Source organism: Triticum dicoccoides, chromosome 5A (genome assembly GCF_002162155.2).
Source record: "Triticum dicoccoides isolate Atlit2015 ecotype Zavitan chromosome 5A, WEW_v2.0, whole genome shotgun sequence".
Classification (NCBI taxonomy): Eukaryota; Viridiplantae; Streptophyta; class Magnoliopsida; order Poales; family Poaceae; genus Triticum; species Triticum dicoccoides.
The window spans coordinates 345,384,734-345,406,363 of NC_041388.1; positions in this window are offsets into that span (position 1 = coordinate 345,384,734).

A 21,630-nucleotide genomic window follows, 5' to 3' on the forward strand; every position below is an offset into this window, starting at 1 on the left:
TCTGTTTCTTTTGTTGTCGAGTCCGACTTGTCAAGTCTGACCGTTTTTTTGTTTTGAATCAGAACCCTCTCGTCCCTCCTTCGGCCGGCACCGCGGGGCCGGCTCGTCAGTTTGTCCCCGATCAGGCGGAGAGCGACGTCGACGATCCTGACTTGGGGGCGGCGGCCATGGAAGCCGACGCCGAGGGAGGAGGAGGAGAAGCAGGCGGCTCCAGGACTTCAGCCACTTTCGCCGACCGGCCTGATGACAAGGCCGAGGGAGAAGTTGCCCCGCGTTGCCAGCCAAAAGCTGGCCAGCCAAGCGCGAGTTCCTCCACCGGCTTGGACGCTCAAGGCGGTGCGAAGAAGCACCGGGCCGGGCCGAGTACGCTTGGGGGCCGGTCGAAGAAGTTCAAGGGAGCGGCCGCCGTGACCAAGCGGGAAGAGGCCTCCGCGAAAGCCAACCGCTTCCGCAAGGAAGTGAAGAAGCCGCCGCTGGTCTCTGCGCAAGCGCCTCCGTCCCTTATCTTTATTTTCTCTTTGTTGATCTTGTCTGAGTTTTTCATATGCTTTTCTCGCCTCAGGGCTCCCCTCACTCTTGAGAGGGTTGCCCCGCCTCCGTTATGGGGTCGGTGGAGACATCTGCCACCATTCGGGGGATTGACCCCGCCGCCAATCTTCGGGAGGCGACGGAGCGGAACGCGCAGGAGAAGCGCGAGGAGGACGAGGCCGCCCGCCTGGAGAAAGCGAAGGCCGAGAAGGCGGAGGCCTCCGCCCTGAAGAAGCTGGAGGCGGCCGAGGCCGCCGCTACGGCAAAGCGGCCGGCCAAGGAAGCCACGCCCCGGCGGTCGGCGGTGTTCGTCACCCCTTTGAACTCCACGCCGCCGCCCCCGGAGTTCATGGGGCAGTCAGGGGAAGCCGGCGGCGAGTTTTCGATCGTGGAGAGAGGCGGCGGCGACGCCCCCATGCCGGACGCAGTCGCGCCGCCACAGCCGCCCCTGCCACCGTCTAGAAGCACGCAAGGCAGACAGCCGGCGGATCCGCCCTTGCCGCTGACTGAAGATGAGGCCGTGGCAAGGCTACTCCTTCAAGTCGGCTCGCCAACGCGCCGCCGTCCTGAGAAGGCGACTTCGGCGCCACGCCCCTTGGAGACCGGCACCGCCAGCTTGACGATTCCAGACGCCGAAGCAACGAGTGTCGCGCCCATTGGGTGGGTGCGAGGAGGCGGCACAGGCCCGCTAAACCAGGCGCTTCTGGATGTCCAGACGAAGCTGCGAGATGAGAGCGATGCCATCCAAAACTGCACCAAGGCGCACCTGGCATCACGGGCAGCCATCCGGGTATGCTTTCTCCTTTGTCCCTGTTTTCTTGTTCCTCTCTATGGGGGCGCACCAGCGCACCCACTGGGTGTAGTCCCCGAGTTTTGGGCCGGCTGCTGAGCAGGCGGCCCGGAACTCCAATTGGTAAGTTTTGGGTACTAACCTTTATTCTGAAATACCTGTTGCAGGACTATCACAACCTCCATGTCACCGCCTTCAACCGTAACGTTGAAGAGCTAGGCAAGCGGATTGCCGACTTGTCGGAGAGCCAGAGTGAGTCCTTTTTCTTCTTTGCAGGGGCGCGCTGGCGCACCCGCGGGCTGTAGTCCCCGAGATTCGGGCCGACTGCTGAGCAGTCGGGCCGGATCTCCCCGGCGACCTTCTTCGCTGATGACTTAAAGCCTTCTTTCTTCTTTCTCTTCAGAGGCCAATGCCACTCTTCAACAGCAGTTGAGCGAAGCCAACTCCGTGTTGCGCGCCAAGGGGGAGGAGTGCAGCAAGCTCGCCGCAGAGCGCGATTTGCTGACCGCACAATGGGCAGAGCAGAAGGAGCTGCTTACGAAGACGCAGAAGGAGGTGCAAGGGGCGGAGGCCACCCTCCTAGCCGAGTTCACGAGCGAGCGCTCCTCCTGGACCGACAAGGAGGCAATGCTGGTCTCCGGCTTCCACGAGATCGAGGACCTCGTCGACGGTGAGCTTCTTTGCTTTCCTTCTTCGAGCCGTCGACTATATGTCGAGCCGACTCCTGGTTTTTTTGACTTGTTCTTCATTCTTTCTGTCTTGGCAGACTTCTTCCCCGGCCACTCGCAGGCCGCCATTCAAGCTATCGAGGCCGACCGCGAGGAGCGGAGGGCGGGTGGCGTGGAGATCGCCGCTGATGCCCCTCGGACCCTTGACGAGCATATTCTGAGCATTGGGGCTCGCCTACGGCCGGCCCACCAGATGCTGCACCGGCTTCAACGTGTCGGCGCCCAAGCGATCGCCGCCCTGTGGCCAGGCGTGCAGGCTCCGCGCACCCCCAGTCGGACTGCCGACTGGCTGGAGGTCGCGGCTTCCGTCTTGAGGCCTGGAAGGGTTCCTCGGCCCGGGACAGAGTGCGCCGAGCCTTGGAATTCGTCAAGGCGTGGTATCCGGGGCTGGACCTAGACCGGCTAGCCACACTCCGGTTAGAGGCCCAGCCGGAGCTGGCAGCCGCGGAAGACGCCCTTGTCAAGCGTGCAGCGGTGATCGCCGAGTACACCGACACCAACATCTTTGTCCCCGAGCGGACGGAAGACGGCGAGGAGGTGCCGCCGGAGTGGTTTGGGCTGAACCCCGACTACGGCAAGGACTCGGCAGAGGTGATCGGCTCCAGCGTCAAGGAGGAAGACGAGGCGGAGGACGGGAGCGAGACGGAGGCACCGGAAGACGGAGCGGACGGCCAGCCTCAGCTCGACCGTGCCTCCAGCAACGAGCCGTGCCCGCCCGAGCCGACTGCTGCCGGAGGTGATCAAGCCGAGACTGCCCAGCCGGCCGCCCCAACATCCAACACCGCTGTCTCCTCCGATCCTCCAAACCCGTCTGCCGCCCCCTAGGCTGCCACCTTGTCTTTGTTTTATCTGTTCTAATAGTTTTTGAAGAACTTGTAAATTCACACAATTCCACCCGCGGGGTGTATTTTGAAATTCTGGTCGAAGATTCAGCCAAGGGCCTTTGTTATGTAAATATTCATCCGACTTCTATCTTTCTTGCTCATTGTTCTTTTGGCTTTTTGCTTTGCCGTCTTCCCTCAGTTGCCGTCTTTGTCAGTCAGACAGCCGCTCTGCGGACTGCTGCTGGATCAAATTCTTGGTCACTTTGGGAAGGCAAGTACTTAGCCGTTTTTAGAGTTGTTTAACAAGTCGGGTAGAAGGCGGCAAGCCGACTATTCAAGAGTCGGTTTGCGAAAAAAGGCTGGAAGCCGACCTTAAGCTATGTTTGTGCTTTGAGTCCTTAGCCATTTTTCATGTGGACACCCATTGTTCCTTACTCCTTCCCACCAGATAGTCGCTCTGCGAGCTGCGGCTTCTGGCAGGAGACGGTTTGGATGCCACACACTACTTGTCCGGCCGCAGGAAGCATTTCATAGCGCAGGACGGCAAGTCCCTGGGCCGACTAGTCGAACCCGGTGCCAAGCGGCATAACAAAGAGTAATATACTCGAAGGCATATTTCTTATCATATATATAAAAGGGGGCAGTCCCCGAGCTCTTCTCGGGGGCCCGAAGTCTTGGTACTTTTAATATAAAAGGTAGCGTGATACATACTGCGTTTAACTGTAAAATTTTCGGAGGAGATTTGCATTCCATGGCCGCTCTGTCTCTTTGCCGGAGTCGTCCCTCTTGCGTGCTCGGGGCTTCTGAGCGTCGATCAGGTAGTAGGAGTCATTGCCCAGCACTTTGCTGATGATGAAGGGGCCTTCCCAAGGTGCCGACAGCTTTTGCTGGCCGGCTGTTCGCTGGATTAATCGGAGCACGAGGTCGCCCTCCTGGAAAGATCTCGGCCTGACCTTCCTGTTGTAGTATCTGCGCAAGTTCTGCTGGTAGATGCTGGACCGGCTGAGTGCCAACAACCAGCCCTCTTCCAGCAGGTCGACACCGTCTTGTCGTGCTTCTTCTGCTTCTTCCTCGGTGTACCTGGTGACTCGCGGGGAATCGAACTCTATGTCCATTGGGATGACGGCTTCAGCACCGTAGATGAGGAAAAAGGCGTGAAGCCGGTTGACTTGTTTGGAGTCGTGCGCAGACTCCAGAGGACGGCTGGCAACTCGTCGAGCCAGCAGCCAGCCGAGCGCTCCAGAGGCTCGATCAGTCGGGGCTTGATGCCGGACAGGATGAGGCCATTTGCTCGCTCCACCTCGCCGTTTGACTGTGGATGGGCGACGGATGCTAGGTCCAGTCGGATGCCCTGTGTTGCACAGAAACGGGCCAAGGCGCCTTTGGTAAAATTCGTGCCGTTGTCGGTGATGATGCTGTGTGGTATGCCGTACCGAATTGTGATGTCGGAGATGAAAGTCACGGCAGTCGGACCGTTCAGTTTCTTGATTGGCTTCACTTCTATCCACTTGGTGAACTTGTCCATCGCGACAAGTAAGTGAGTTAAGCCACCTCGTGCCGTCTTGAATGATACCACCATGTCTAGACCCCAAACTGCGAAAGGCCAGGCAATGGGGTTGGTCTTGAGTGCAGAAGCCGGATGATGCAGCTTGGAGCGGAACTTCTAGCACCCTTTGCATTTTTGGACCAATTCCTTGGCCTCTTCTAAGGCCGTTGGCCAAAAGAAACCGTGTCGGAAAGCTTTGGCGACGAGTGCTCTTGAAGCCGCATGGTGGCCGCACTCGCCTAGATGGATGTCTTTGAGAATTGCTTGGCCTTGCTCTGGCTCTACGCAGCGCTGGTAGACACCAGTGACGCTGCGCCTGACCAGCTCTCTGTTGACTACGGTGTAGGCTGCCGCTTGGCGTTTTACTTGCCGAGCTAAGGTCTCATCAGTCGGCAACTCTTTGCTCACCAGGAATTTGAGGATGGGATGGGCCCATGAGGGTGCTGCTATTTCTTCGACCGCCAGAACTGCGACTTGGACGAGGGCGGCTGGGCTGGGAGGCGGCGGGTTGGAGTCAGCAACCGCTTGTTGGATTAATGAAGTCCCCGGGCTGACTGGCGCAGCTCTTGGGCCAAGTTCTGGAGTCTTCGGGCCGGCCGCCGCAGTCCCCGGGCCGTGTTCTGCAGTCCCTGGGTCGGCCTCGACTGTGGCGGCTTTGGAGCCATCTGCCAAAATCCCCGTACCATCTGCCGGGGCTCTGGAGTCGGATCCGACTTCTACGGGAGGAGCCGACACAAAGATGGAGTCTGATTCTGGTGAAGGCTTGACAGGCGGCTTGAGGAGGCGTTGAAGGGCGACGCCGGATGGTATTGCTTGGCGGGTAGAGCCGATTCGTGCCAAGGCGTCTGCTTGGTTGTTGTTGTTTCTTGGCACATGGAGGAACTCGCACCCCTCGAAATATCCAATGAGTTCCTGCACGAGGAAACGGTAACTCGCCATGTTTGCATCTTTGGCGTCCCAGTCGCCAGACGACTGCTGGACCACTAAGTCCGAGTCGCCATAACACAGGATCCGGCGAATGCCAAGTTCTTTGGCAAGTCGGAGCCCGTGAATGAGCGCTTCGTACTCGGTGACGTTGTTGGAGGCAGCAAAGTGGATTTGCAGTGCGTATTTGAGCTTGTCGCCTTTAGGAGAATTAAGGACAACTCCGGCTCCCAAGCCGGTGCTCATCTTGGAACCATCGAAATGCATCCGCCAATGGGTGGAGTCGGGCGCTGGAGGTAGGTACTGGGTCTCGGCCCAGTCGACGAGGAAGTCGGCCAGTGCTTGTGACTTGATGGCGGTGCGAGGCTGGTAGTGGATGGTGTAGGGAGCCAGCTCTATGGCCCATTTGGCCACTCGGCCAGAAGCATCTCGGCTTCCGATGATCTCAGCAAGTGGGGCCGTGCAGACCACAATGATTGGATGCTCTTGAAAGTAAGGCTTCAATTTCTTGGCGGCAAAGTGCACACCATAGCACATCTTCTAGTAGTGGGGGTAGTTCTGCTTGGAGGCCGACAGCACTTCGCTTAGGTAATATACCGGTCTCTAGACAGGTAGTGCCTTGCCTTCCTCCTTGCGTTCCACTACAATGACTGTGCTGACTACCCGGCTGGTGGCGGCGGTGTATAGGAGCATAGGCTCCTTAGGAGTCGGAGCCGCCAGAACGGGTGGAGTAGTCAGCATCTTCTTCAACTGGAGAAAAGCTTCATCCGCCTTGTGGTTATACTCGAAAAAAGTGGTCTTCTTCATGAGCTGGTATAAGGGGAGAGCTTTCTCGCCCAGTCGACTGATGAATCGGCTGATGGACGCCAAGCAGCCGATGAACTTTTGCATGTCCAGCAGTCGGCTGGGTACCTCCATCCTCTCAATGGCCTTGATCTTTACAGGGTTGCACTCTATGCCGCGTTCAGAGACCAGGAAGCCAAGGAGTTGGCCGGCTGGTACTCCGAAGACGCACTTCTCAGGGTTGAGCTTGATCTGGAATTGGCGCAGGTTCTGAAAGGTCTCCTTGAGGCCTTCGAGCAGTGTTCCACGCTTCTCCGTCTTCACCATCACATCATCCACGTAGACGTGGGCATTTCTGCCGAGTTGCTTGAGGAGGCACTTCTGCATGCAACGCTGAAAGGTGGCGCCGGCATTCCTGAAGCCGAACATCATGGTGAGGTAGCAGAAGGCTCCAAACGGCGTGATGAAGGCGGTCTTCAGTCTGTCAGCCGGGTTCAGCTTGATCTGGTGATATCCTGAATATGCATCCAAAAAGCTCAACAGCTCGCATCCGGCTGTGGAGTCTATCACCTGATCAATTCTTGGTAAAGCAAACGGGTCCTTGGGACAAGCCTTGTTGAGGCTTGTGTAGTCAATACACATTCGCCACTGCTTGTTCTTCTTCAGTACCAGGACCGGGATGGCTAGCCACTCTGGAAAGAATACTTCCATAATGAAGCCGGCTGCTAGGAGTCGGGCTATCTCTTCTCCGACAACTCTTCTCTTTTCTTCTGATAGGCGGTGCAAGGGCTGCCCGACCGGCTTTGCATCAGATCGGACATGTAACTTGTGCTCGGCAAATTCCGTCGGCACACCTGGCATGTCTTTGGGGGACCATGCGAAGATGTCCCGATTCTCATGGAGGAAATCAACGAGCTCGCCTTCCTATTTGCTCTCGAGGTTTGCGCCTACGACAGTGTACCTCTCTAGGTGCTCCGGATCCAAGGGTATCTTCTTTGTCTCTTTGGCCGACTTGAACGAACCCTCAGCCTCCGACTCCTTTGGGTTAGGCGACACCTCTAGCTGCTTGCCGGCCATCGCCACAACCCGGTCAAGGAGCCGCTTCTCGGCCGTGATCACCAGGGACTCGGCCAGCCGACTACTCTCAGCCGCACAGGGAGACGACTTCCGGTAGTCGCCGGCTACGGTCAGAATCCCCCTGGAACTGGGCATCTTCATTTTGAGGTAGGCGTAGTGGGGGACCTCCATGAACTTGGCCAGGGCGGGTCGGCCAAGTAATGCATGGTAGGGGCTCTCGAGGTCCACCACCTCAAACCAAACTGACTCTCGGCGGAAGTGATCTTTGTCTCCAAATAGGACGTCCATCAGGATCTTGCCGATTGGTGAGCAGGAAAGACCAGGAACAATGCCGTGGAATACAGTCCGGCTGTTCTGAAGCTGTCTTTGCTTGATTCCTAACTTCTCCATGGTGTCCTTGTACAGGATGTTGATGCTGCTGCCTCCGTCTATCAGAACTCGCGAGAAACGAGCAGCTCGTCTATCCGTGGCAAAGGTGGCATCCAAGACCAAGGCATAAGAGCCCGGACTCGGCATCACCGCTGGGTGATCAGCTCTGCTCCAGCTAATAGGCTTCTCAGACCAGTGCATGAACTCTGGTGTCTCTGATGCTACTGCATTCACCTCTTGTCGCTGCAGCCGCCTGCTGCGTCGATCATCAGCCACGCTGGTAAATATCACGTAGGCTCCATGCTCTTCGGGGTACTTGTCTTGTACTGCACCGACTGGCCTGACAGCCGGCTGCTGGGGCGGAGGCGGAGGCTGCTGCCCAGCAGGCGGGGGAGGTAGGAGGCCGTCTCCTTTGGTGATCCTGGTGAGCCAGTCGCACTTCCGGGTGGTGTGATTCGACGGCTTTGCGCCGCTATGGAACTTGCAAGGACCATCCAGAGTCTGCTCATATGAGAAAGCCGGCAACCAGTTGGGCTTGCCACCTTTCTGCCGCTTGGGTGGAGGCTGCCCGTCTGGCTGCTGGTCTTCAACTGTCGCCACCTGCTGGCTGCTGCAAGCCGGCTGTGGGGCCTTGCGCTTGTGGTTGTTCTGCTGTTGCCGCTGACTGGCGTCTCCTGTCGGAGTTCTAGGAGCCCGAGGGGCCACTTTGCTAGTCGTGCTAACTTGAATCTCCGCCTTCATGGAGGAGTCAGCCGTGGCATACTTATATGCTATGATCAGCAGCTCGTTGAGGGTTTCTGGCTCATCGCAGAGGAGCTTGTGCTTGAGGAGGGTGCCTTCTCTGCACCCGGCGGTGAAGTACTCAATAGCCTGCACCTCGTGCACGCCCTCGCAGGAGTTCCGAAGCTCGGCCCAACGCGTGAGGTAGTCGCGAGTCAACTCGTTGGGGCCTTGCATTCACAAAGAAAGCTGACGAGGCTTGGGAGGACGCTTGTACGTGCTTGTGAAGTTGCGGACGAATGCATCGGTGAAGTCGACCCAGCTGTTGATGCTGCGAGGCTTGAGGCTGTTCAGCCATGTCCGGGCCGTGCCCTAGAGCATGAGCGAAACGTATTTTACGGCGACACGCTTGTTGCCGTTTGCTATGTTGACGACCGTGGAGTAGTCCACCAGCCAGTCCTCCGGCTTCACAGAGCCGGTGTACTTGGGCGTGTCTCTTGCGAGCGTGAACCCTTTGGGAAAGGGCTTGGCTTGAATGCGGGGCCCGAAACAAGGCGGACCCAACTCGTCTTCTTCTTCCAGCGCCAGGGATCGGTGAAGTCGGTCGATCCGGTGGCGGGCGTCGTTTTCTCCGACTCCCTCTCGGCGGCCAAGGCGGTCGCCGAGAGTCGGATGGTCAACAAGCGGTGGGGAGACTCGCCTTTCCTTGCGAGGAGGATGAGGCGGACAGTCGTCCCGCCATTCCACCGCTCTCGGGCGGCTGTCTTGGTCGCGCTCTATGGTAATGTGAGTCCAGTGTGGCTGACAGCCGGATCCTTGTCTTTCCTTCCTCGGGCGCTGCCAGTCGGCGTCCAAGACATCACGCCTTGATCTCGGCGTGGAGGCGGGTCGTCGTTTTGTTGCTGCGGCACCTTCGTGCGGCAGCCGGCCTCGTTCTGCACGGCAGCCGCGTCGAGGAGCCGCTGGACTCGCTCCGTCATCAGGCGGCGCTCTTCGCCCTCGAAGTTGTCCAGCTCGTCCGCGGCCGCCTGGGTGGCTCGAATGTTCTCCGCAGGCATGGCGTACATAGGGCGATTGGCCCCGAACAGGTTGGCGATGGCCATGCCGCGCCTGCCGGACCGCGCCAAGGCGGCTAGGCCCAGCTGGGGCTGGCGAGCTATCCACAGTGCGATCCATCTCACGCTGGTAGGCTTCTGACAAGCGTCTCATGCTAGCCAGCTTCTTCGCGCCTTCAACGAGCTGAAGACGGCGCGCCTCCAACGTCTCCGCGTTAGCGTCTTCCGGAATGGGCGCAGTCAGGTCTTGCAGCGCCGCGCCAAGTGGGTCATGCGCTCCTCCGCCGGGAGGCTCATCATGACCGATGACGAGCACCTTGGTGACGGTGCTTCCATCGCTCTCCGCATGAGGGAGAGGCTCATCATAGACCACCACGTTGGTGGGGAACGCGTCGAGCGACGCGGTGTCGGAGTCGACCAGCATCGGGTCGGTGGAGCCTACAGACTCCAAGTCCACGGCAGGCTCGCCGGCGACATGGAGTTGGTCGAGGAGGCCCGCGAGGAGGCTCTCGGGGCCGCCCGTGCTTGCATTGGATGCAGGTTCGTCGGAGAGGCAAACCTCGCCAACAAGATCGGCGAGGCAGCTGGCTGCACAGGCGATCTCAGCACCGTGCAGCGCGTCAGTGCAAACTCCGTCTGGCGTGCTGGGCTGGCTGCGCTCGCCAGGGAGAAAAAGGGTTCCCGTCCAGAGCAGGCCTCCGGATGACGGTGCACCAGGCCCCACGGTGGGCGCCAAATGTCGGGGGTTGGGTGCGACATATGCCAAAGGATGGCTTATCATGGTGGGGGCGAGTAGAACGTCGCCGGTGCCTGAAAACGGGATAAGGCGAAGGCATGCACGCCGGCGAATCTTATCCAGCTTCGGGGCTCTCCGGGGAGATAATACCCTTACTGCTCCTCTACGGGGTCTCCGCATGATCACTATGGCAAAGTGTTTACACGGTTGCTCCTCGAGCTGTTTCCTGGAGGTAGGAGAAGGCAAGGCTAGCTCTCTCATTCCTATACGATCTAGTCTAGTGCTAATGGATTGCAACCCTTTGCATGGATGCCCTGGGGGGTTTATATAGGCCTACCCCCAGGGGTAAAAAGGTAATCATGTTGGGTGCGGGCCCAGCCGTCAGTCTCTCTGGCCGCCGTCTTATTCGCCGACTCCTAGGGCCCGCCGACTGGTGGGCCCCGCCGACTGGCTGGGTACAGAGCCGACATGCCGCGTCCGCCGCGGGCGGGTCTTGCCGGCTGCAGATTACTGTAGTCGTGCCTCTAATGACACAGGCTCGGTCATGAGGTCATGGCGACAACTCCGCCGTCTAGCGGGCGATCACTGTGGCCACTACTTGTCGTGTCTGATTAATGGCGCATGGGGCCCATGGGAGGGGTCGGCCGAGTTTTGGTGGCCGACTCCCACCCGGGCCGACTGGTGGTGCTTTCGCCGTCTTTCGTACGCCCGCCGACTGGTGGGACCCATCATCCCTGGGTCGTACCAGCAGGCCATCGTGGGCACAGGGCTCCGCCCCCTGGGGCTGACGTCAGGGCCGACATGGCAATAGTGTCGCGCCGCACAGAGATCTCCGTGGGTACGGCGTACTGTAGCCACGCCTTCCCTTGGAAAAGGGGTGGGAGTGGACCTTACTATGGCCACTCCCCGTCCCGTCCCTCTTTATGAGGGCATGGGGGTAGTTGGCGTCGTGGGCCGACTCCCCAAGGCCGGCTTCTATGGAAGTCACCAGTCAGGAGTCGGCTTTACCCTGAAGCCGTTCCTAGGACTCGGCCGTGAGTGGGCAGTCGGCTGCCTCGCGGCCGACTCCTCAGAAGGTGGCTCTTCATCCTGGGGTCTCGAGGGGCGCAGTCTGCCTCAATGTCTTGAAAGGTTCTGGGCCTGGGTAAGCCTACCCATTACTCCGACACCAACCTAGAGAGAGGTGAGTGGGAGAGGTGCTCCATGCCCCACAGCCAATTGGTGAAGCTGCAAACACAGGGATTTCTCCCTCCTACAGATCTGGTCCCTGTTCGAGCAGGACTGGCCTCCTTCAACGACAAAATCCAGGCGGAGGATTTCCCAAATTCGTCTACGGGAGAACGAGTGTGCTTCGTCCCCTATCTGCTGAGGGGCGTGGGATTTCCAATTCACCCATTCCTCCGAGGGCTTCTGGAGTACCACGGCCTCCAGCTGCATAATTTTACCCTGGCCTCTGTCCTGCACATCGCGGGTTATGTCGCTTTATGCGAACTATTCCTGGGTTGCGAGGCCCGTTTCGATTTGTGGAGAAGACTGTTTTGCCTCGTCCCTCGCAATCAAGGTGGGTCAATTTTTGAAGTGGGAGGAGCCGAAGTGTGGCGCATCGCCGGGACCGGATACCTGTCCAGCACGCCGAAGAAAGTTCCCGTAGAGTGGCCTTCCGAATGGTTCTACATCGATGACGTCGCTCTACCCGACCCCGTCCGCATTGGCCTCCCCGAGTTTTCAAATGCTCCACTGAAGAAACGCCATAGCTAGCGTCCTCGAAGGCTCGAGGAAGAGGATAGTGCAGAGATCAGCCTGCTGCTGGGCAAGATTAAGACGCTTGCCCAATCCGGATTGTCAATAGACAAGGTGATGTCGATTTCGATAATGCGGGGGGTCCAGCCACTTCAATACAGAGGGCTGCCCATGTGGCATTATAACGGAGAAGACGACGCCTCATGCTATGGCCGAAAGGGCCCGAAGACTCCTGCCGCCCTAGCCAAAATACTGGCCGAGCTGTATAAAGGGGAGAAGGAGGAGTTCACCCATCTCCAAATTCGAGACGGGTTTTCCATGTATAACCCTCCCAGCTGGGTAAGGTTCAGCTCCACCATGTTATTCTTGTCCCTGAATCATTCTTCACATGCAACATCTTCTCTTTCTCATAACAAGAATGGCGAAAGGCTGTCGAGGGGATCCATGACTGAGGGAGTCCTGGATTAGGGGGTGTTTGGGTAGCCGGAATATACCTTCGGCCGGACTCCTAGACTATGAAGATACAAGATTGAAGACTTCGTCCCGGGTCCGGATGGGACTTTCCTTGGCGTGGAAGGTAGGCTTGGCGATGCGGATATTCAAGATCTCCTACCATTGTAACCGACTCTGTGTAACCCTAACCCTATCCGGTGTCTATATAAACCGGAGGGTTGTAGTCCGTAGGCAATCAACTCCATACACAACAATCATACCATAGGCTAGCTTCTAGGGTTTAGCCTCCTTGATCTCGTGGTAGATCTACTCTTGTACTACCCATATCATCAATATTAATCGAGCAGGACATAGGGTTTTACCTCCATCAAGAGGGCCCGAACCTGGGTAAAACTTCGTGTCTCCTGCTTCCTGTTACCATCCGCCTAGACGCATAGTTCGGGACCCCCTACCCGAGATCCGCCGGTTTTGACACCGACATTGGTGCTTTCATTGAGAGATCCTCTGTGTCGTCGCTTTTAGGCCCGATGGCTCCTTCGATCATGAACAACGATGCAGTCTAGGGTGAGACTTTTCTCCCCGGACAGATCTTCGTCTTCGACGGCTTCGCACTGCGGGCCAATCCACTTGGCCACCTGGAGCAGATCGAAAGCTACGCCCCTGGCCATCAAGTCAGGTTTGGAAGCCTAAACTACACGGCAGACATCCGCGGAGATTTGATCTTCGACGGATTCGAGCCACAGCCAAGCGCGCCGCACTGTCTCGTGGGGCATGATCTAGCTCTGTCGCTGAACAGTACCCTGGAGGCCGCAAATGCACCGGCTCTAACCCTTAATTCGGAGCCAGCTGCACCAATCGAGGGTGAGCGGTTGGACGTCACCTCGGGGGCTGTAATCTCAAAGGCGATCAAGCCAAATGCCAGCCCCGCACTCTGCATGGCCCGTGACCCCAAGGATCCGGATTCCTCTCCGATCTCCGAGCCCCCCGCGCCCCTGCCGATCGAATCCGATTGGGCGCCGATCATGGAGTTCACCGCCGTGGACATCTTTCAGCACTCGCCCTTCGGCGACATCCTCAATTCTCTAAAGTCTCTCTCTTTATCAGGAGAGCCCTGGCCGGACTATGGTCAGCAAGGTTGGGATGCGGACGACGAAAAAATTCAAAGCCCACCCACCACCCACTTCGTAGCCACTGTCGACGACTTAACCGACATGCTTGACTTCGATTCCGAAGACATCAACGACATGGACGACGATGCAGGAGACGAACAACAACCAACACCTATAGGGCGCTGGAAGGCCACCTCGTCATATGACATATATATGGTGGATACTCCAAAAGATGGAGATGGCGATGGAATAGTGGGGGATGACGCCCCCAAGAAACAGCAAAAGCACCAGCGTCAGCGGCGCCGCTCTAAATCCCGCCAAAGCAAAAACGGTGATTCCGGCACGGGAGATAATACTACCCCGGATAGTGCCGAAGAACACCCACCTCAGCAAAATTCGGCACAGGAAGATGGAGAAACCAGCCCTCATGAGAGAGCGGCAGACCGAGAGGTCGACGATGATAACTATACGCCTCCCTCCGAAGACGAGGTAAGCCTCGATGATGACGAATTCGTCATACCATCAGACCTCGCCGAACATAAACGTAGGCTTTTAGCCACGGCAAGCAGCCTCAAGAAAAAGCAGCAACAGCTTAAAGCTGCCCAAGATTTGCTAGCTGACAGATGACTGAAGTCCTTACGGCCAAAGAGTATGAACTCGAACTCCCCTCCAAGAGTTACCCGAAGCGCAGGCCGCTACCCCGATCAGAGGAGGAAGCACCTACATCACCAGCGCATGACATGGCAGACCGGCCTCCTCGCGGCCGCGACAGAGAGGCCTGTCGGCCCTCCACCCAAGCCATGCCCCGACGCCGCTCAACTAAGGCACGGGAAAATACGCCCGACTTGCGAGACATACTGGAGGATAAGGCAAGACAAACAAGATCGATCTACGGATCGCGCAGGCGCCCTACGACATGTGACAATGATCTTCACTCCGGATACAACAAATCCGGCCGGGCCGAACACAACAGACATAGCTCTTCCGAGCTGCGTCGTGATATAGCCCAGTACAGAGGCGCCGCACACCCGCTATGCTTCACGAATGAAGTAATGGATCATAAAATCCCAGAGGGTTTCAAACCCGTAAACATCGAATCATACGATGGCACAACAGACCTGGCGGTATGGATCGAGGATTATCTCCTTCACATCCACATGGCACGCGGCGATGATCTACACGCCATCAAATACCTCCCGCTCAAACTTAAAGGACCGGCCCGACATTGGCCTAACAGCTTGCCAGCAGACTCAATCGGTTCTTGGGAGGACCTGGAAGCCGCATTCCTCGACAACTTCCAGGGCACTTACGTGCGACCGCCGGATGCCGATGACTTAAGCCACATAATTCAGCAGCCAGAAGAATCGGCCAGACAATTCTGGACACGGTTCCTAACAAAGAAAAACCAGATAGTCGACTGTCCGGACGCAGAGGCCCTAGCAGCCTTCAAACATAACATCCGCGACGAGTGGCTTGCCCGGCACCTGGGACAGGAAAAGCCGAAATCCATGGCAGCCCTCATGACACTCATGACCCGCTTTTGCGCGGGAGAAGACAGCTGGCTAGCTCGCAGTAACAACTTATCGAAGAACCCTGGTAATTCGGATACCAAGGACAAAAGTGGCAGGACACGTCGGAATAAGCAAAAGCGCCGCGTTAACAGTGACAACAATGAAGACACGGCAGTCAATGCCGGATTCAAAGGCTATAAATCCGGTCAGCGGAAAAAGCCATTCAAAAAGAATACTCAGGGCCCATCCAGTTTGGACCGAATACTCGATCGCTTGTGCCAGATACATGGCACCCCCGAAAGGCCAGCCAATCACACTAACAGGGATTGTTGGGTGTTCAAGCAGGCAGGCAAGTTAAGGGCCGAAAACAGAGACAAGGGGCTGCACAGCGACAATGAGGAGCCCAAGCCGCCGAACAACAATGGACAGAAGGGCTTTCCCCCACAAGTGTGGACGGTGAACATGATATACGCAACCCACATTCCCAAGCGGGAGCGGAAGCGTGCGCTACAGGACGGATACGCGATGGAGCCAGTCGCCCCAAAGTTCAACCCATGGTCCTCCTGCCCGATCACTTTTGATCGAAGGGACCATCCCACTAGCATCCGTCATGGCGGCTTTGCCGCATTGGTTCTCGACCCAATCATCGACAGATTTCATCTCACAAGAGTCCTCATTGACGGCGGCAGTAGCCTGAACCTGCTTTGTCAGGATACAGTGCGGAAAATGGGCATAGATCCCTCAAGGATTAAACCCACAAGAACGACCTTTAAAGGCGTTATACCAGGTGTAGAAGCCAACTGTACAGGCTCAGTAACACTTGACGTGGTCTTCGGATCCCCGGACAATTTCCGAAGCGAAGAGTTAATCTTCGACATAGTCCCGTTTCGCAGTGGCTATCACGCCCTGCTCGGACGAACCGCATTCGCAAAGTTTAATGCGGTGCCGCACTACGCATATCTTAAGCTCAAAATGCCAGGTCCTCGAGGAGTAATTACGGTCAACGGAAACACCGAACGCTCCCTCCGTACGGAGGAGCATACGGCGGCTCTCGCAGCGGAGGGACATAGTAGCTTTCTCAGGCAATTCTCCAGTCCGACCATTAAAAAGTCAGACACTGCCAAGCGCGCCCGAAGTAACCCATAGCAGAACAGCCTGGCACACCCAGAGCAAGCGTTGCAATGCGGCCCCAACCCAGCTTTCGCGACATAGCGAAACCAGTACCTCGCGTACATAACTACGCCCTGGAAATACCATGGGCACAGGGGAAGGGGCACAATAACGGCACGCCCAAAATACGGCTTAAAAACATACTAGGGGCTGCCAGACTCTTTTTTTCATTTTTTTCTTACTTTCAGGACTCCATACTTCGGACGACCTGTTCGGCAATTCGACCGCCGCACAAACGATGCAAGATCCAGGGAGGCAGACAAGCCATGCCGCATTATGGAACTCCCAGGTGGTCTCTGTTACGAGCGGTATACCTGTTTTAAATACAATTCCGCGGCCTGCCCCTGGTCAGGACATACTGAATAGTCCAAATATCTTTTTGCTCACCGCACTAGTTGTATCGTTCGGCTTTGATAAATAGCCTCTCTATAAACAATGCATAGCTTTTTGTCTATTTTTGCATTACTCTCTTTTATATATGTTCATTTGTGACATGTTGCACCCGTACACTATGGTACGGCAAGTACGCCAGGGGCATCAGTACCCTTTAACATGGTGTGAGAAGTCCGTACACTTTCACAAGTGCAGCACCCCGAACTTATAGCACTATATGCATCGGCTCCGAATCATGATTTGGGTCAATAGTTGGGTTTGCCCGGCTCCTATGTTTTGGTGCCTTACGTTCCGCTATATCGGCTAAGGTAGCACTAGGAGAACCACTGCGATTGTGCCCCGGTTGAGCTGGGTTAAGCACCTCAGTGGAGAAAGCTAAAACTGACTGTCATGATGAGGCGAGAGACCGGTCGCTGTTCGAGAGGTTTTTCGAGTCCCTAAAGACTTATGCCGCTTCGAGCGAGGAGCTGCATAACCCCAGCCAAGGCGTGGATAGCGCCCCGAACTCGGTCTTCCGAACTAGGGGCTTCGCCGAAATTTAAAATTATAAAGTTCTATGGCTAAGTGAGAGTGTTCAAGCATTATAGTCCGATTGCCTGGTTCGTCATGCTGAGCGCCTCCCTCGAAGGACCCAAACATGGGAAAAGGAGCGCACAGGTTTATCACCGAACACCCCAGCACTAGTGGCATGGGGGCAGAAGCCGACGACTGGCCATCTCTCAATTTTTGATAAACGTCCGCACAGAAAATAATATTTTAAATTCAATAAACATTGCTTAGCGCATATGAACAAGTTTTCAGCGCACAGGATAAACTCGAGCGAGTTCATTCAAAAATTACATCCTTGGTACATTCATCCGCCACAAGGCGGGCACCTGCAAGAACATCCTTGTAATAGTTCTCGGGCTTGCGATGCTCCTTCCCCGGCGGCGGCCCGTCCCTCACAAGCTTCTCACCGTCCAGCTTACCCCAGTGCACCTTCGCACGGGCAAGGGCCCTACGGGCTCCTTCGATGCAGACAGACCGCTTGATGACCTCGAGCCTTGGCCAGGCCTCCACCAGCCGCCGCACCAGCCCGAAGTAGCTCCCAGGCAGGGCCTCTCCGGGCCACAACCGAACTATGAAGCCTTTCATGGCCTGTTCGGCCGCCTTGTGGAGCTCGACCAGCTGCTTCAGCTGGTCGCTCAAGGGCACAGGGTGTCCGGCCTCAGCATACTGAGACCAGAACACCTTCTCCGTCAAGCTGCCCTCTTCAGCTCGGTAGAATGCGGCAGCGTCGGATATGCTGCGGGGAAGATCTGCGAATGCCCCTGGAGAGCTTCGGATTTGGGTAAGTAACAAGTAGTTTACTTTTATATTTCTGCTTTGCATGAAGAATGCCTTACCCGCTGCTATCTTTTTCACCTCCTCCAACTCTTGGAGGGCCTTTTGGGCTTCGGCCTTGGCAGACTTGGCAGTCTCAAGGGCCGTCGCGAGCTCGCACGCTTGGGTCTTTGACTCAAGCTCCAAACTCTCATGTTTTTTCATGAGAACCTGAAGCTCTTGCTGCACCTCGCCGACCTGAGCCCCAAGTTTCTCTCGCTCGGTGCGCTCCGCGGCCGTTTTATTTTTGGCCTCGGACAACGCCTGCTTGAGGGTCGCCACCTCAGTCGTGGCCCTTACAATAAGCAGTATAATCCTGTTATTTTTTGCAATCACGCCTCTCTATAGGCACCTTTTTTTGTAAGGTATTTCTTACCTTCTTTCTCCTCGAGTTGCCGCTTGGCAAGGCCGAGCTCTTGCTTGGTCCGCTCGAGGTCCTGCTTTAGGACACCCACCTCCACAGTCAGTGCGGCGGTGGATAGCAGTGAAGCCTGCATACGCATATTGACTCTTTATTGTTAGACTCCTGCGAAATTTAATAGATCCTCTATTCGGCTTTTCTTTCCGAACGCCAAACAGAGCATTAGGGGCTACTGTCTATGCGGTAATATTTTTACATATTTTTTACTTACTTCGAAGCCTGTTAGGAGGCTAGCACAAGCTTCACTTACTCTTGGCGGACTGAACCTTCTGGATCACCATACTCATAATAGTACGGTGCTCCTCATCGATGGAGGCGCCTTCAAGCACCTCCAGCAGATTGTCCGGCACCTCCGGTTGGACAGAGGCTGCCGGCTCAGAAGGCTTGCTCCTCTTGGAAGGAGTTCGCCTGCCGCAGTCTGGAATCGTTGAAGATTCCGGCATGGTGTCCGGATCAGAGCCGGACTTGGAGCCCTGGGGGGTCTTGTCCCCTTTACTCCTAGAGTCCGGGAGGTCGCCTTGCGGCTCCTCCAGGACCACCTCCTCCTGCCCCGGAGCTCGTTGCGACGCCACTTCGGTGTCATCCGCAGTGCGGGGGCAGACAACAGGCGGAACTGAGTTCACGTCCGATGAATCCAGGGAGCCGCTCGACGACTCGTTGAGTTCGGCCCGGGGCGGGCTGCATGATTATATCTGACATTAGGGAAAGCTATGCAACAAAAGGAATATCATGAGTTACTCTGGTATCCGAACACTTACGATTTCGCCGGACGCCTGGCCCTGTCCGGCCACTCCTCTTCGTCCTCGTCGGCGTCGGGGGTGTAGTCCGGCGGAGGAGTCTTCATCTTCTTGGACCCTTCGGCCTTCCCCCTTGGGGCGGCCTTCCTTTTCTTTCCTCCCTCCGCTGGGGGGGGGAGAGCTTTCTTCTTCCTCCTCCTTGTTTTCACGGGAGGAGGGCGTCTCGGACTCGTCGGATGACAAGTCCGACAACACCACGTTGCGGGTACTCTTTCGAGTCCCCGTGGTCTTCTTCTTCTTGGCCTTCTTTTCCGGCACCACATAAGGCGCCGGAGCCAACAACTTCACTAGTAGAGCTGGGGCTGGGTCTTTGGGCAGCGGAGACGGACAGTTAATCGGTCCGGATACCGCCCGCCAAGCCTGTCAAAGGTAAGGGAGTTTAGATCCCGCATAGAGTTAAACTATGAAAAAAGCTGAACATCCTGTAAAAGGTGAAAATAGCTTACCTCGCTAGCGTGACGCTGCGAGCTGTATCCGCGGTCCTCGGAAGCGGATGCGGGAGCCTCGGCACCTTTGATTAGCGCCTTCCAGACGTCTTCATACGTCGTGTCGAAGAGCCTGTAAGGGTTCGGTGCCGTGCCGGGTCGAACTCCCACAGACTAGAGTCCCGTTGTTGACACGGGAGGATTCGGCGAACGAACATGACCTGGACTACATTTACAAGCCTGATTGACTTGTTTACCAGAGACTGGATGCATGTCTTCAGTCCGGTCACCTCTTTCTCATTGCCCCATGATAGGCCCGTCTCTTTCCTGGACATGAGCCGCGTGGGAGGTCTGGATCGGAACTTGGGGGCTGCGATCCATTTCGGATTGCGTGGCACGGTGATGTAGAACCACCCGGCTTGCCACCCCTTTAGGGTCTCTATGAAGGAGCCCTCAAACCACAGGACGTTGGCAATCTTGCCCGCCATGGCGCCTCCACACTCCGCCTGGTTGCCGCACACCACCTTGGGCTTGACGTTGAAGGTCTTGAGCCAGAGGCCGAAATGGGGGCGGACGCGGAGGAAAGCCTCGCACACGACGATAAACGCCGAGATGTTGAGGATGAAGTTCGGGGCCAGATCGTGAAAATCCAGGCCGTAGTAGAACATGAGCCCCCGGACAAATGGGTGGAGTGGAAAACCCAGTCCGCGGAGGAAGTGGGGAAGGAATACTACCCTCTCATGGGGCCTTGGGGTGGAGAGAAGCTGCCCCTCCTTGGGAAGCCGGTGCGCGATGTCTTTGGACAAGTATCCGGCCTTCCTTAGCTTTTTGACATGGCCCTCCGTGATGGAGGAGACCATCCACTTGCCTCCCACTCCGGACATTGCTGGAGAAGTTTGAGGTAGGAAGTGCGGGCTTGGGCGCTGGAGCTCGAGTGCGCAGGAGATGGACAGGTAAAGGAGGAAGAAGGCGTAGGTAAAAAGGTGGATCCTTATCCCCTTATATGGGCGGATACGGTTGTGCGTCCCTGCCAGCCTGGTAAAACTCGCTTGCCTCCCAAGCGCCGTATAAATGGCGCGGTTAGGGTTACCCACGTCCGTATTGATGAGAAACCCGTAAAAAAGGGTACACGATCTGTACTTTGACAAGACGTGCCAAGGAAACCGCCTCGCCAAACATGCTGAGGTGGAAAAGTAAAAATGATTCAAGTAAAGGACTTGGCTGTAGTGTGATGGCGCACTGCAGAATACGTCAGCAGATTTGATTTGTGTTAATATTATTCTCTCTATGGCAATATGTGGAAACTTATTTTGCAGAACCGGACACTACTCTTGGTGTTTACAAATCTTCTATGAAGGACTTGGAGGAGGAACCCGCCTTGCAATGCCGAAGACAATTTGCGTGCCGGACTCGTTGTCATTGAAGCCTGGTTCAGGGGCTACTGAGGGAGTCCTAGATTAGGGGGTGTTCGGGTAGCCGGACTATACCTTCGGCCGGACTCCTGGACTATGAAGATACAAGATTGAAGACTTCGTCCCGAGTCCGGATGGGACTTTCCTTGGTGTGGAAGGCAAGCTTGGCGATGCGGATATTCAAGATCTCCTACCATTGTAACCGACTCTGTGTAACCCTAACCCTATCCGGTGTCTATATAAACCGGAGGGTTGTAGTCCGTAGGCAATCAACTCCATACACAACAATCATACCATAGGCTAGCTTCTAGGGTTTAGCCTCCTTGATCTCGTGGTAGATCTACTCTTGTACTACCCATATCATCAATATTAATCAAGCAGGAGTAGGGTATTACCTCCATCGAGAGGGCCCGAACCTGGGTAAAACAAAGTGTTCCCTGCCTCCTGTTACCATCCGGCCTAGATGTACAGTTCGGGACCCCCTACCCGAGATCCGCCGGTTTTGACACCGACAATGACCCTGCCCCTCAGCCGTTGAATCGCAACCGGGATCTCGACAATGGATATGAGGAAGATCCAGACATATTTGTGCAGCTTGAGGATGGAATATTCTATCAGATGAGCTACGACAGTACATATGTACCCATTATCACCGATTACCCCGGCCTCCTTCCTGCTTCACGTGCAAGTAATCCGAAGACACCTTATCCAAAAGAGTTTTCTCATTCCTCCTTACCCACCGCACTGTCCTGTGCTA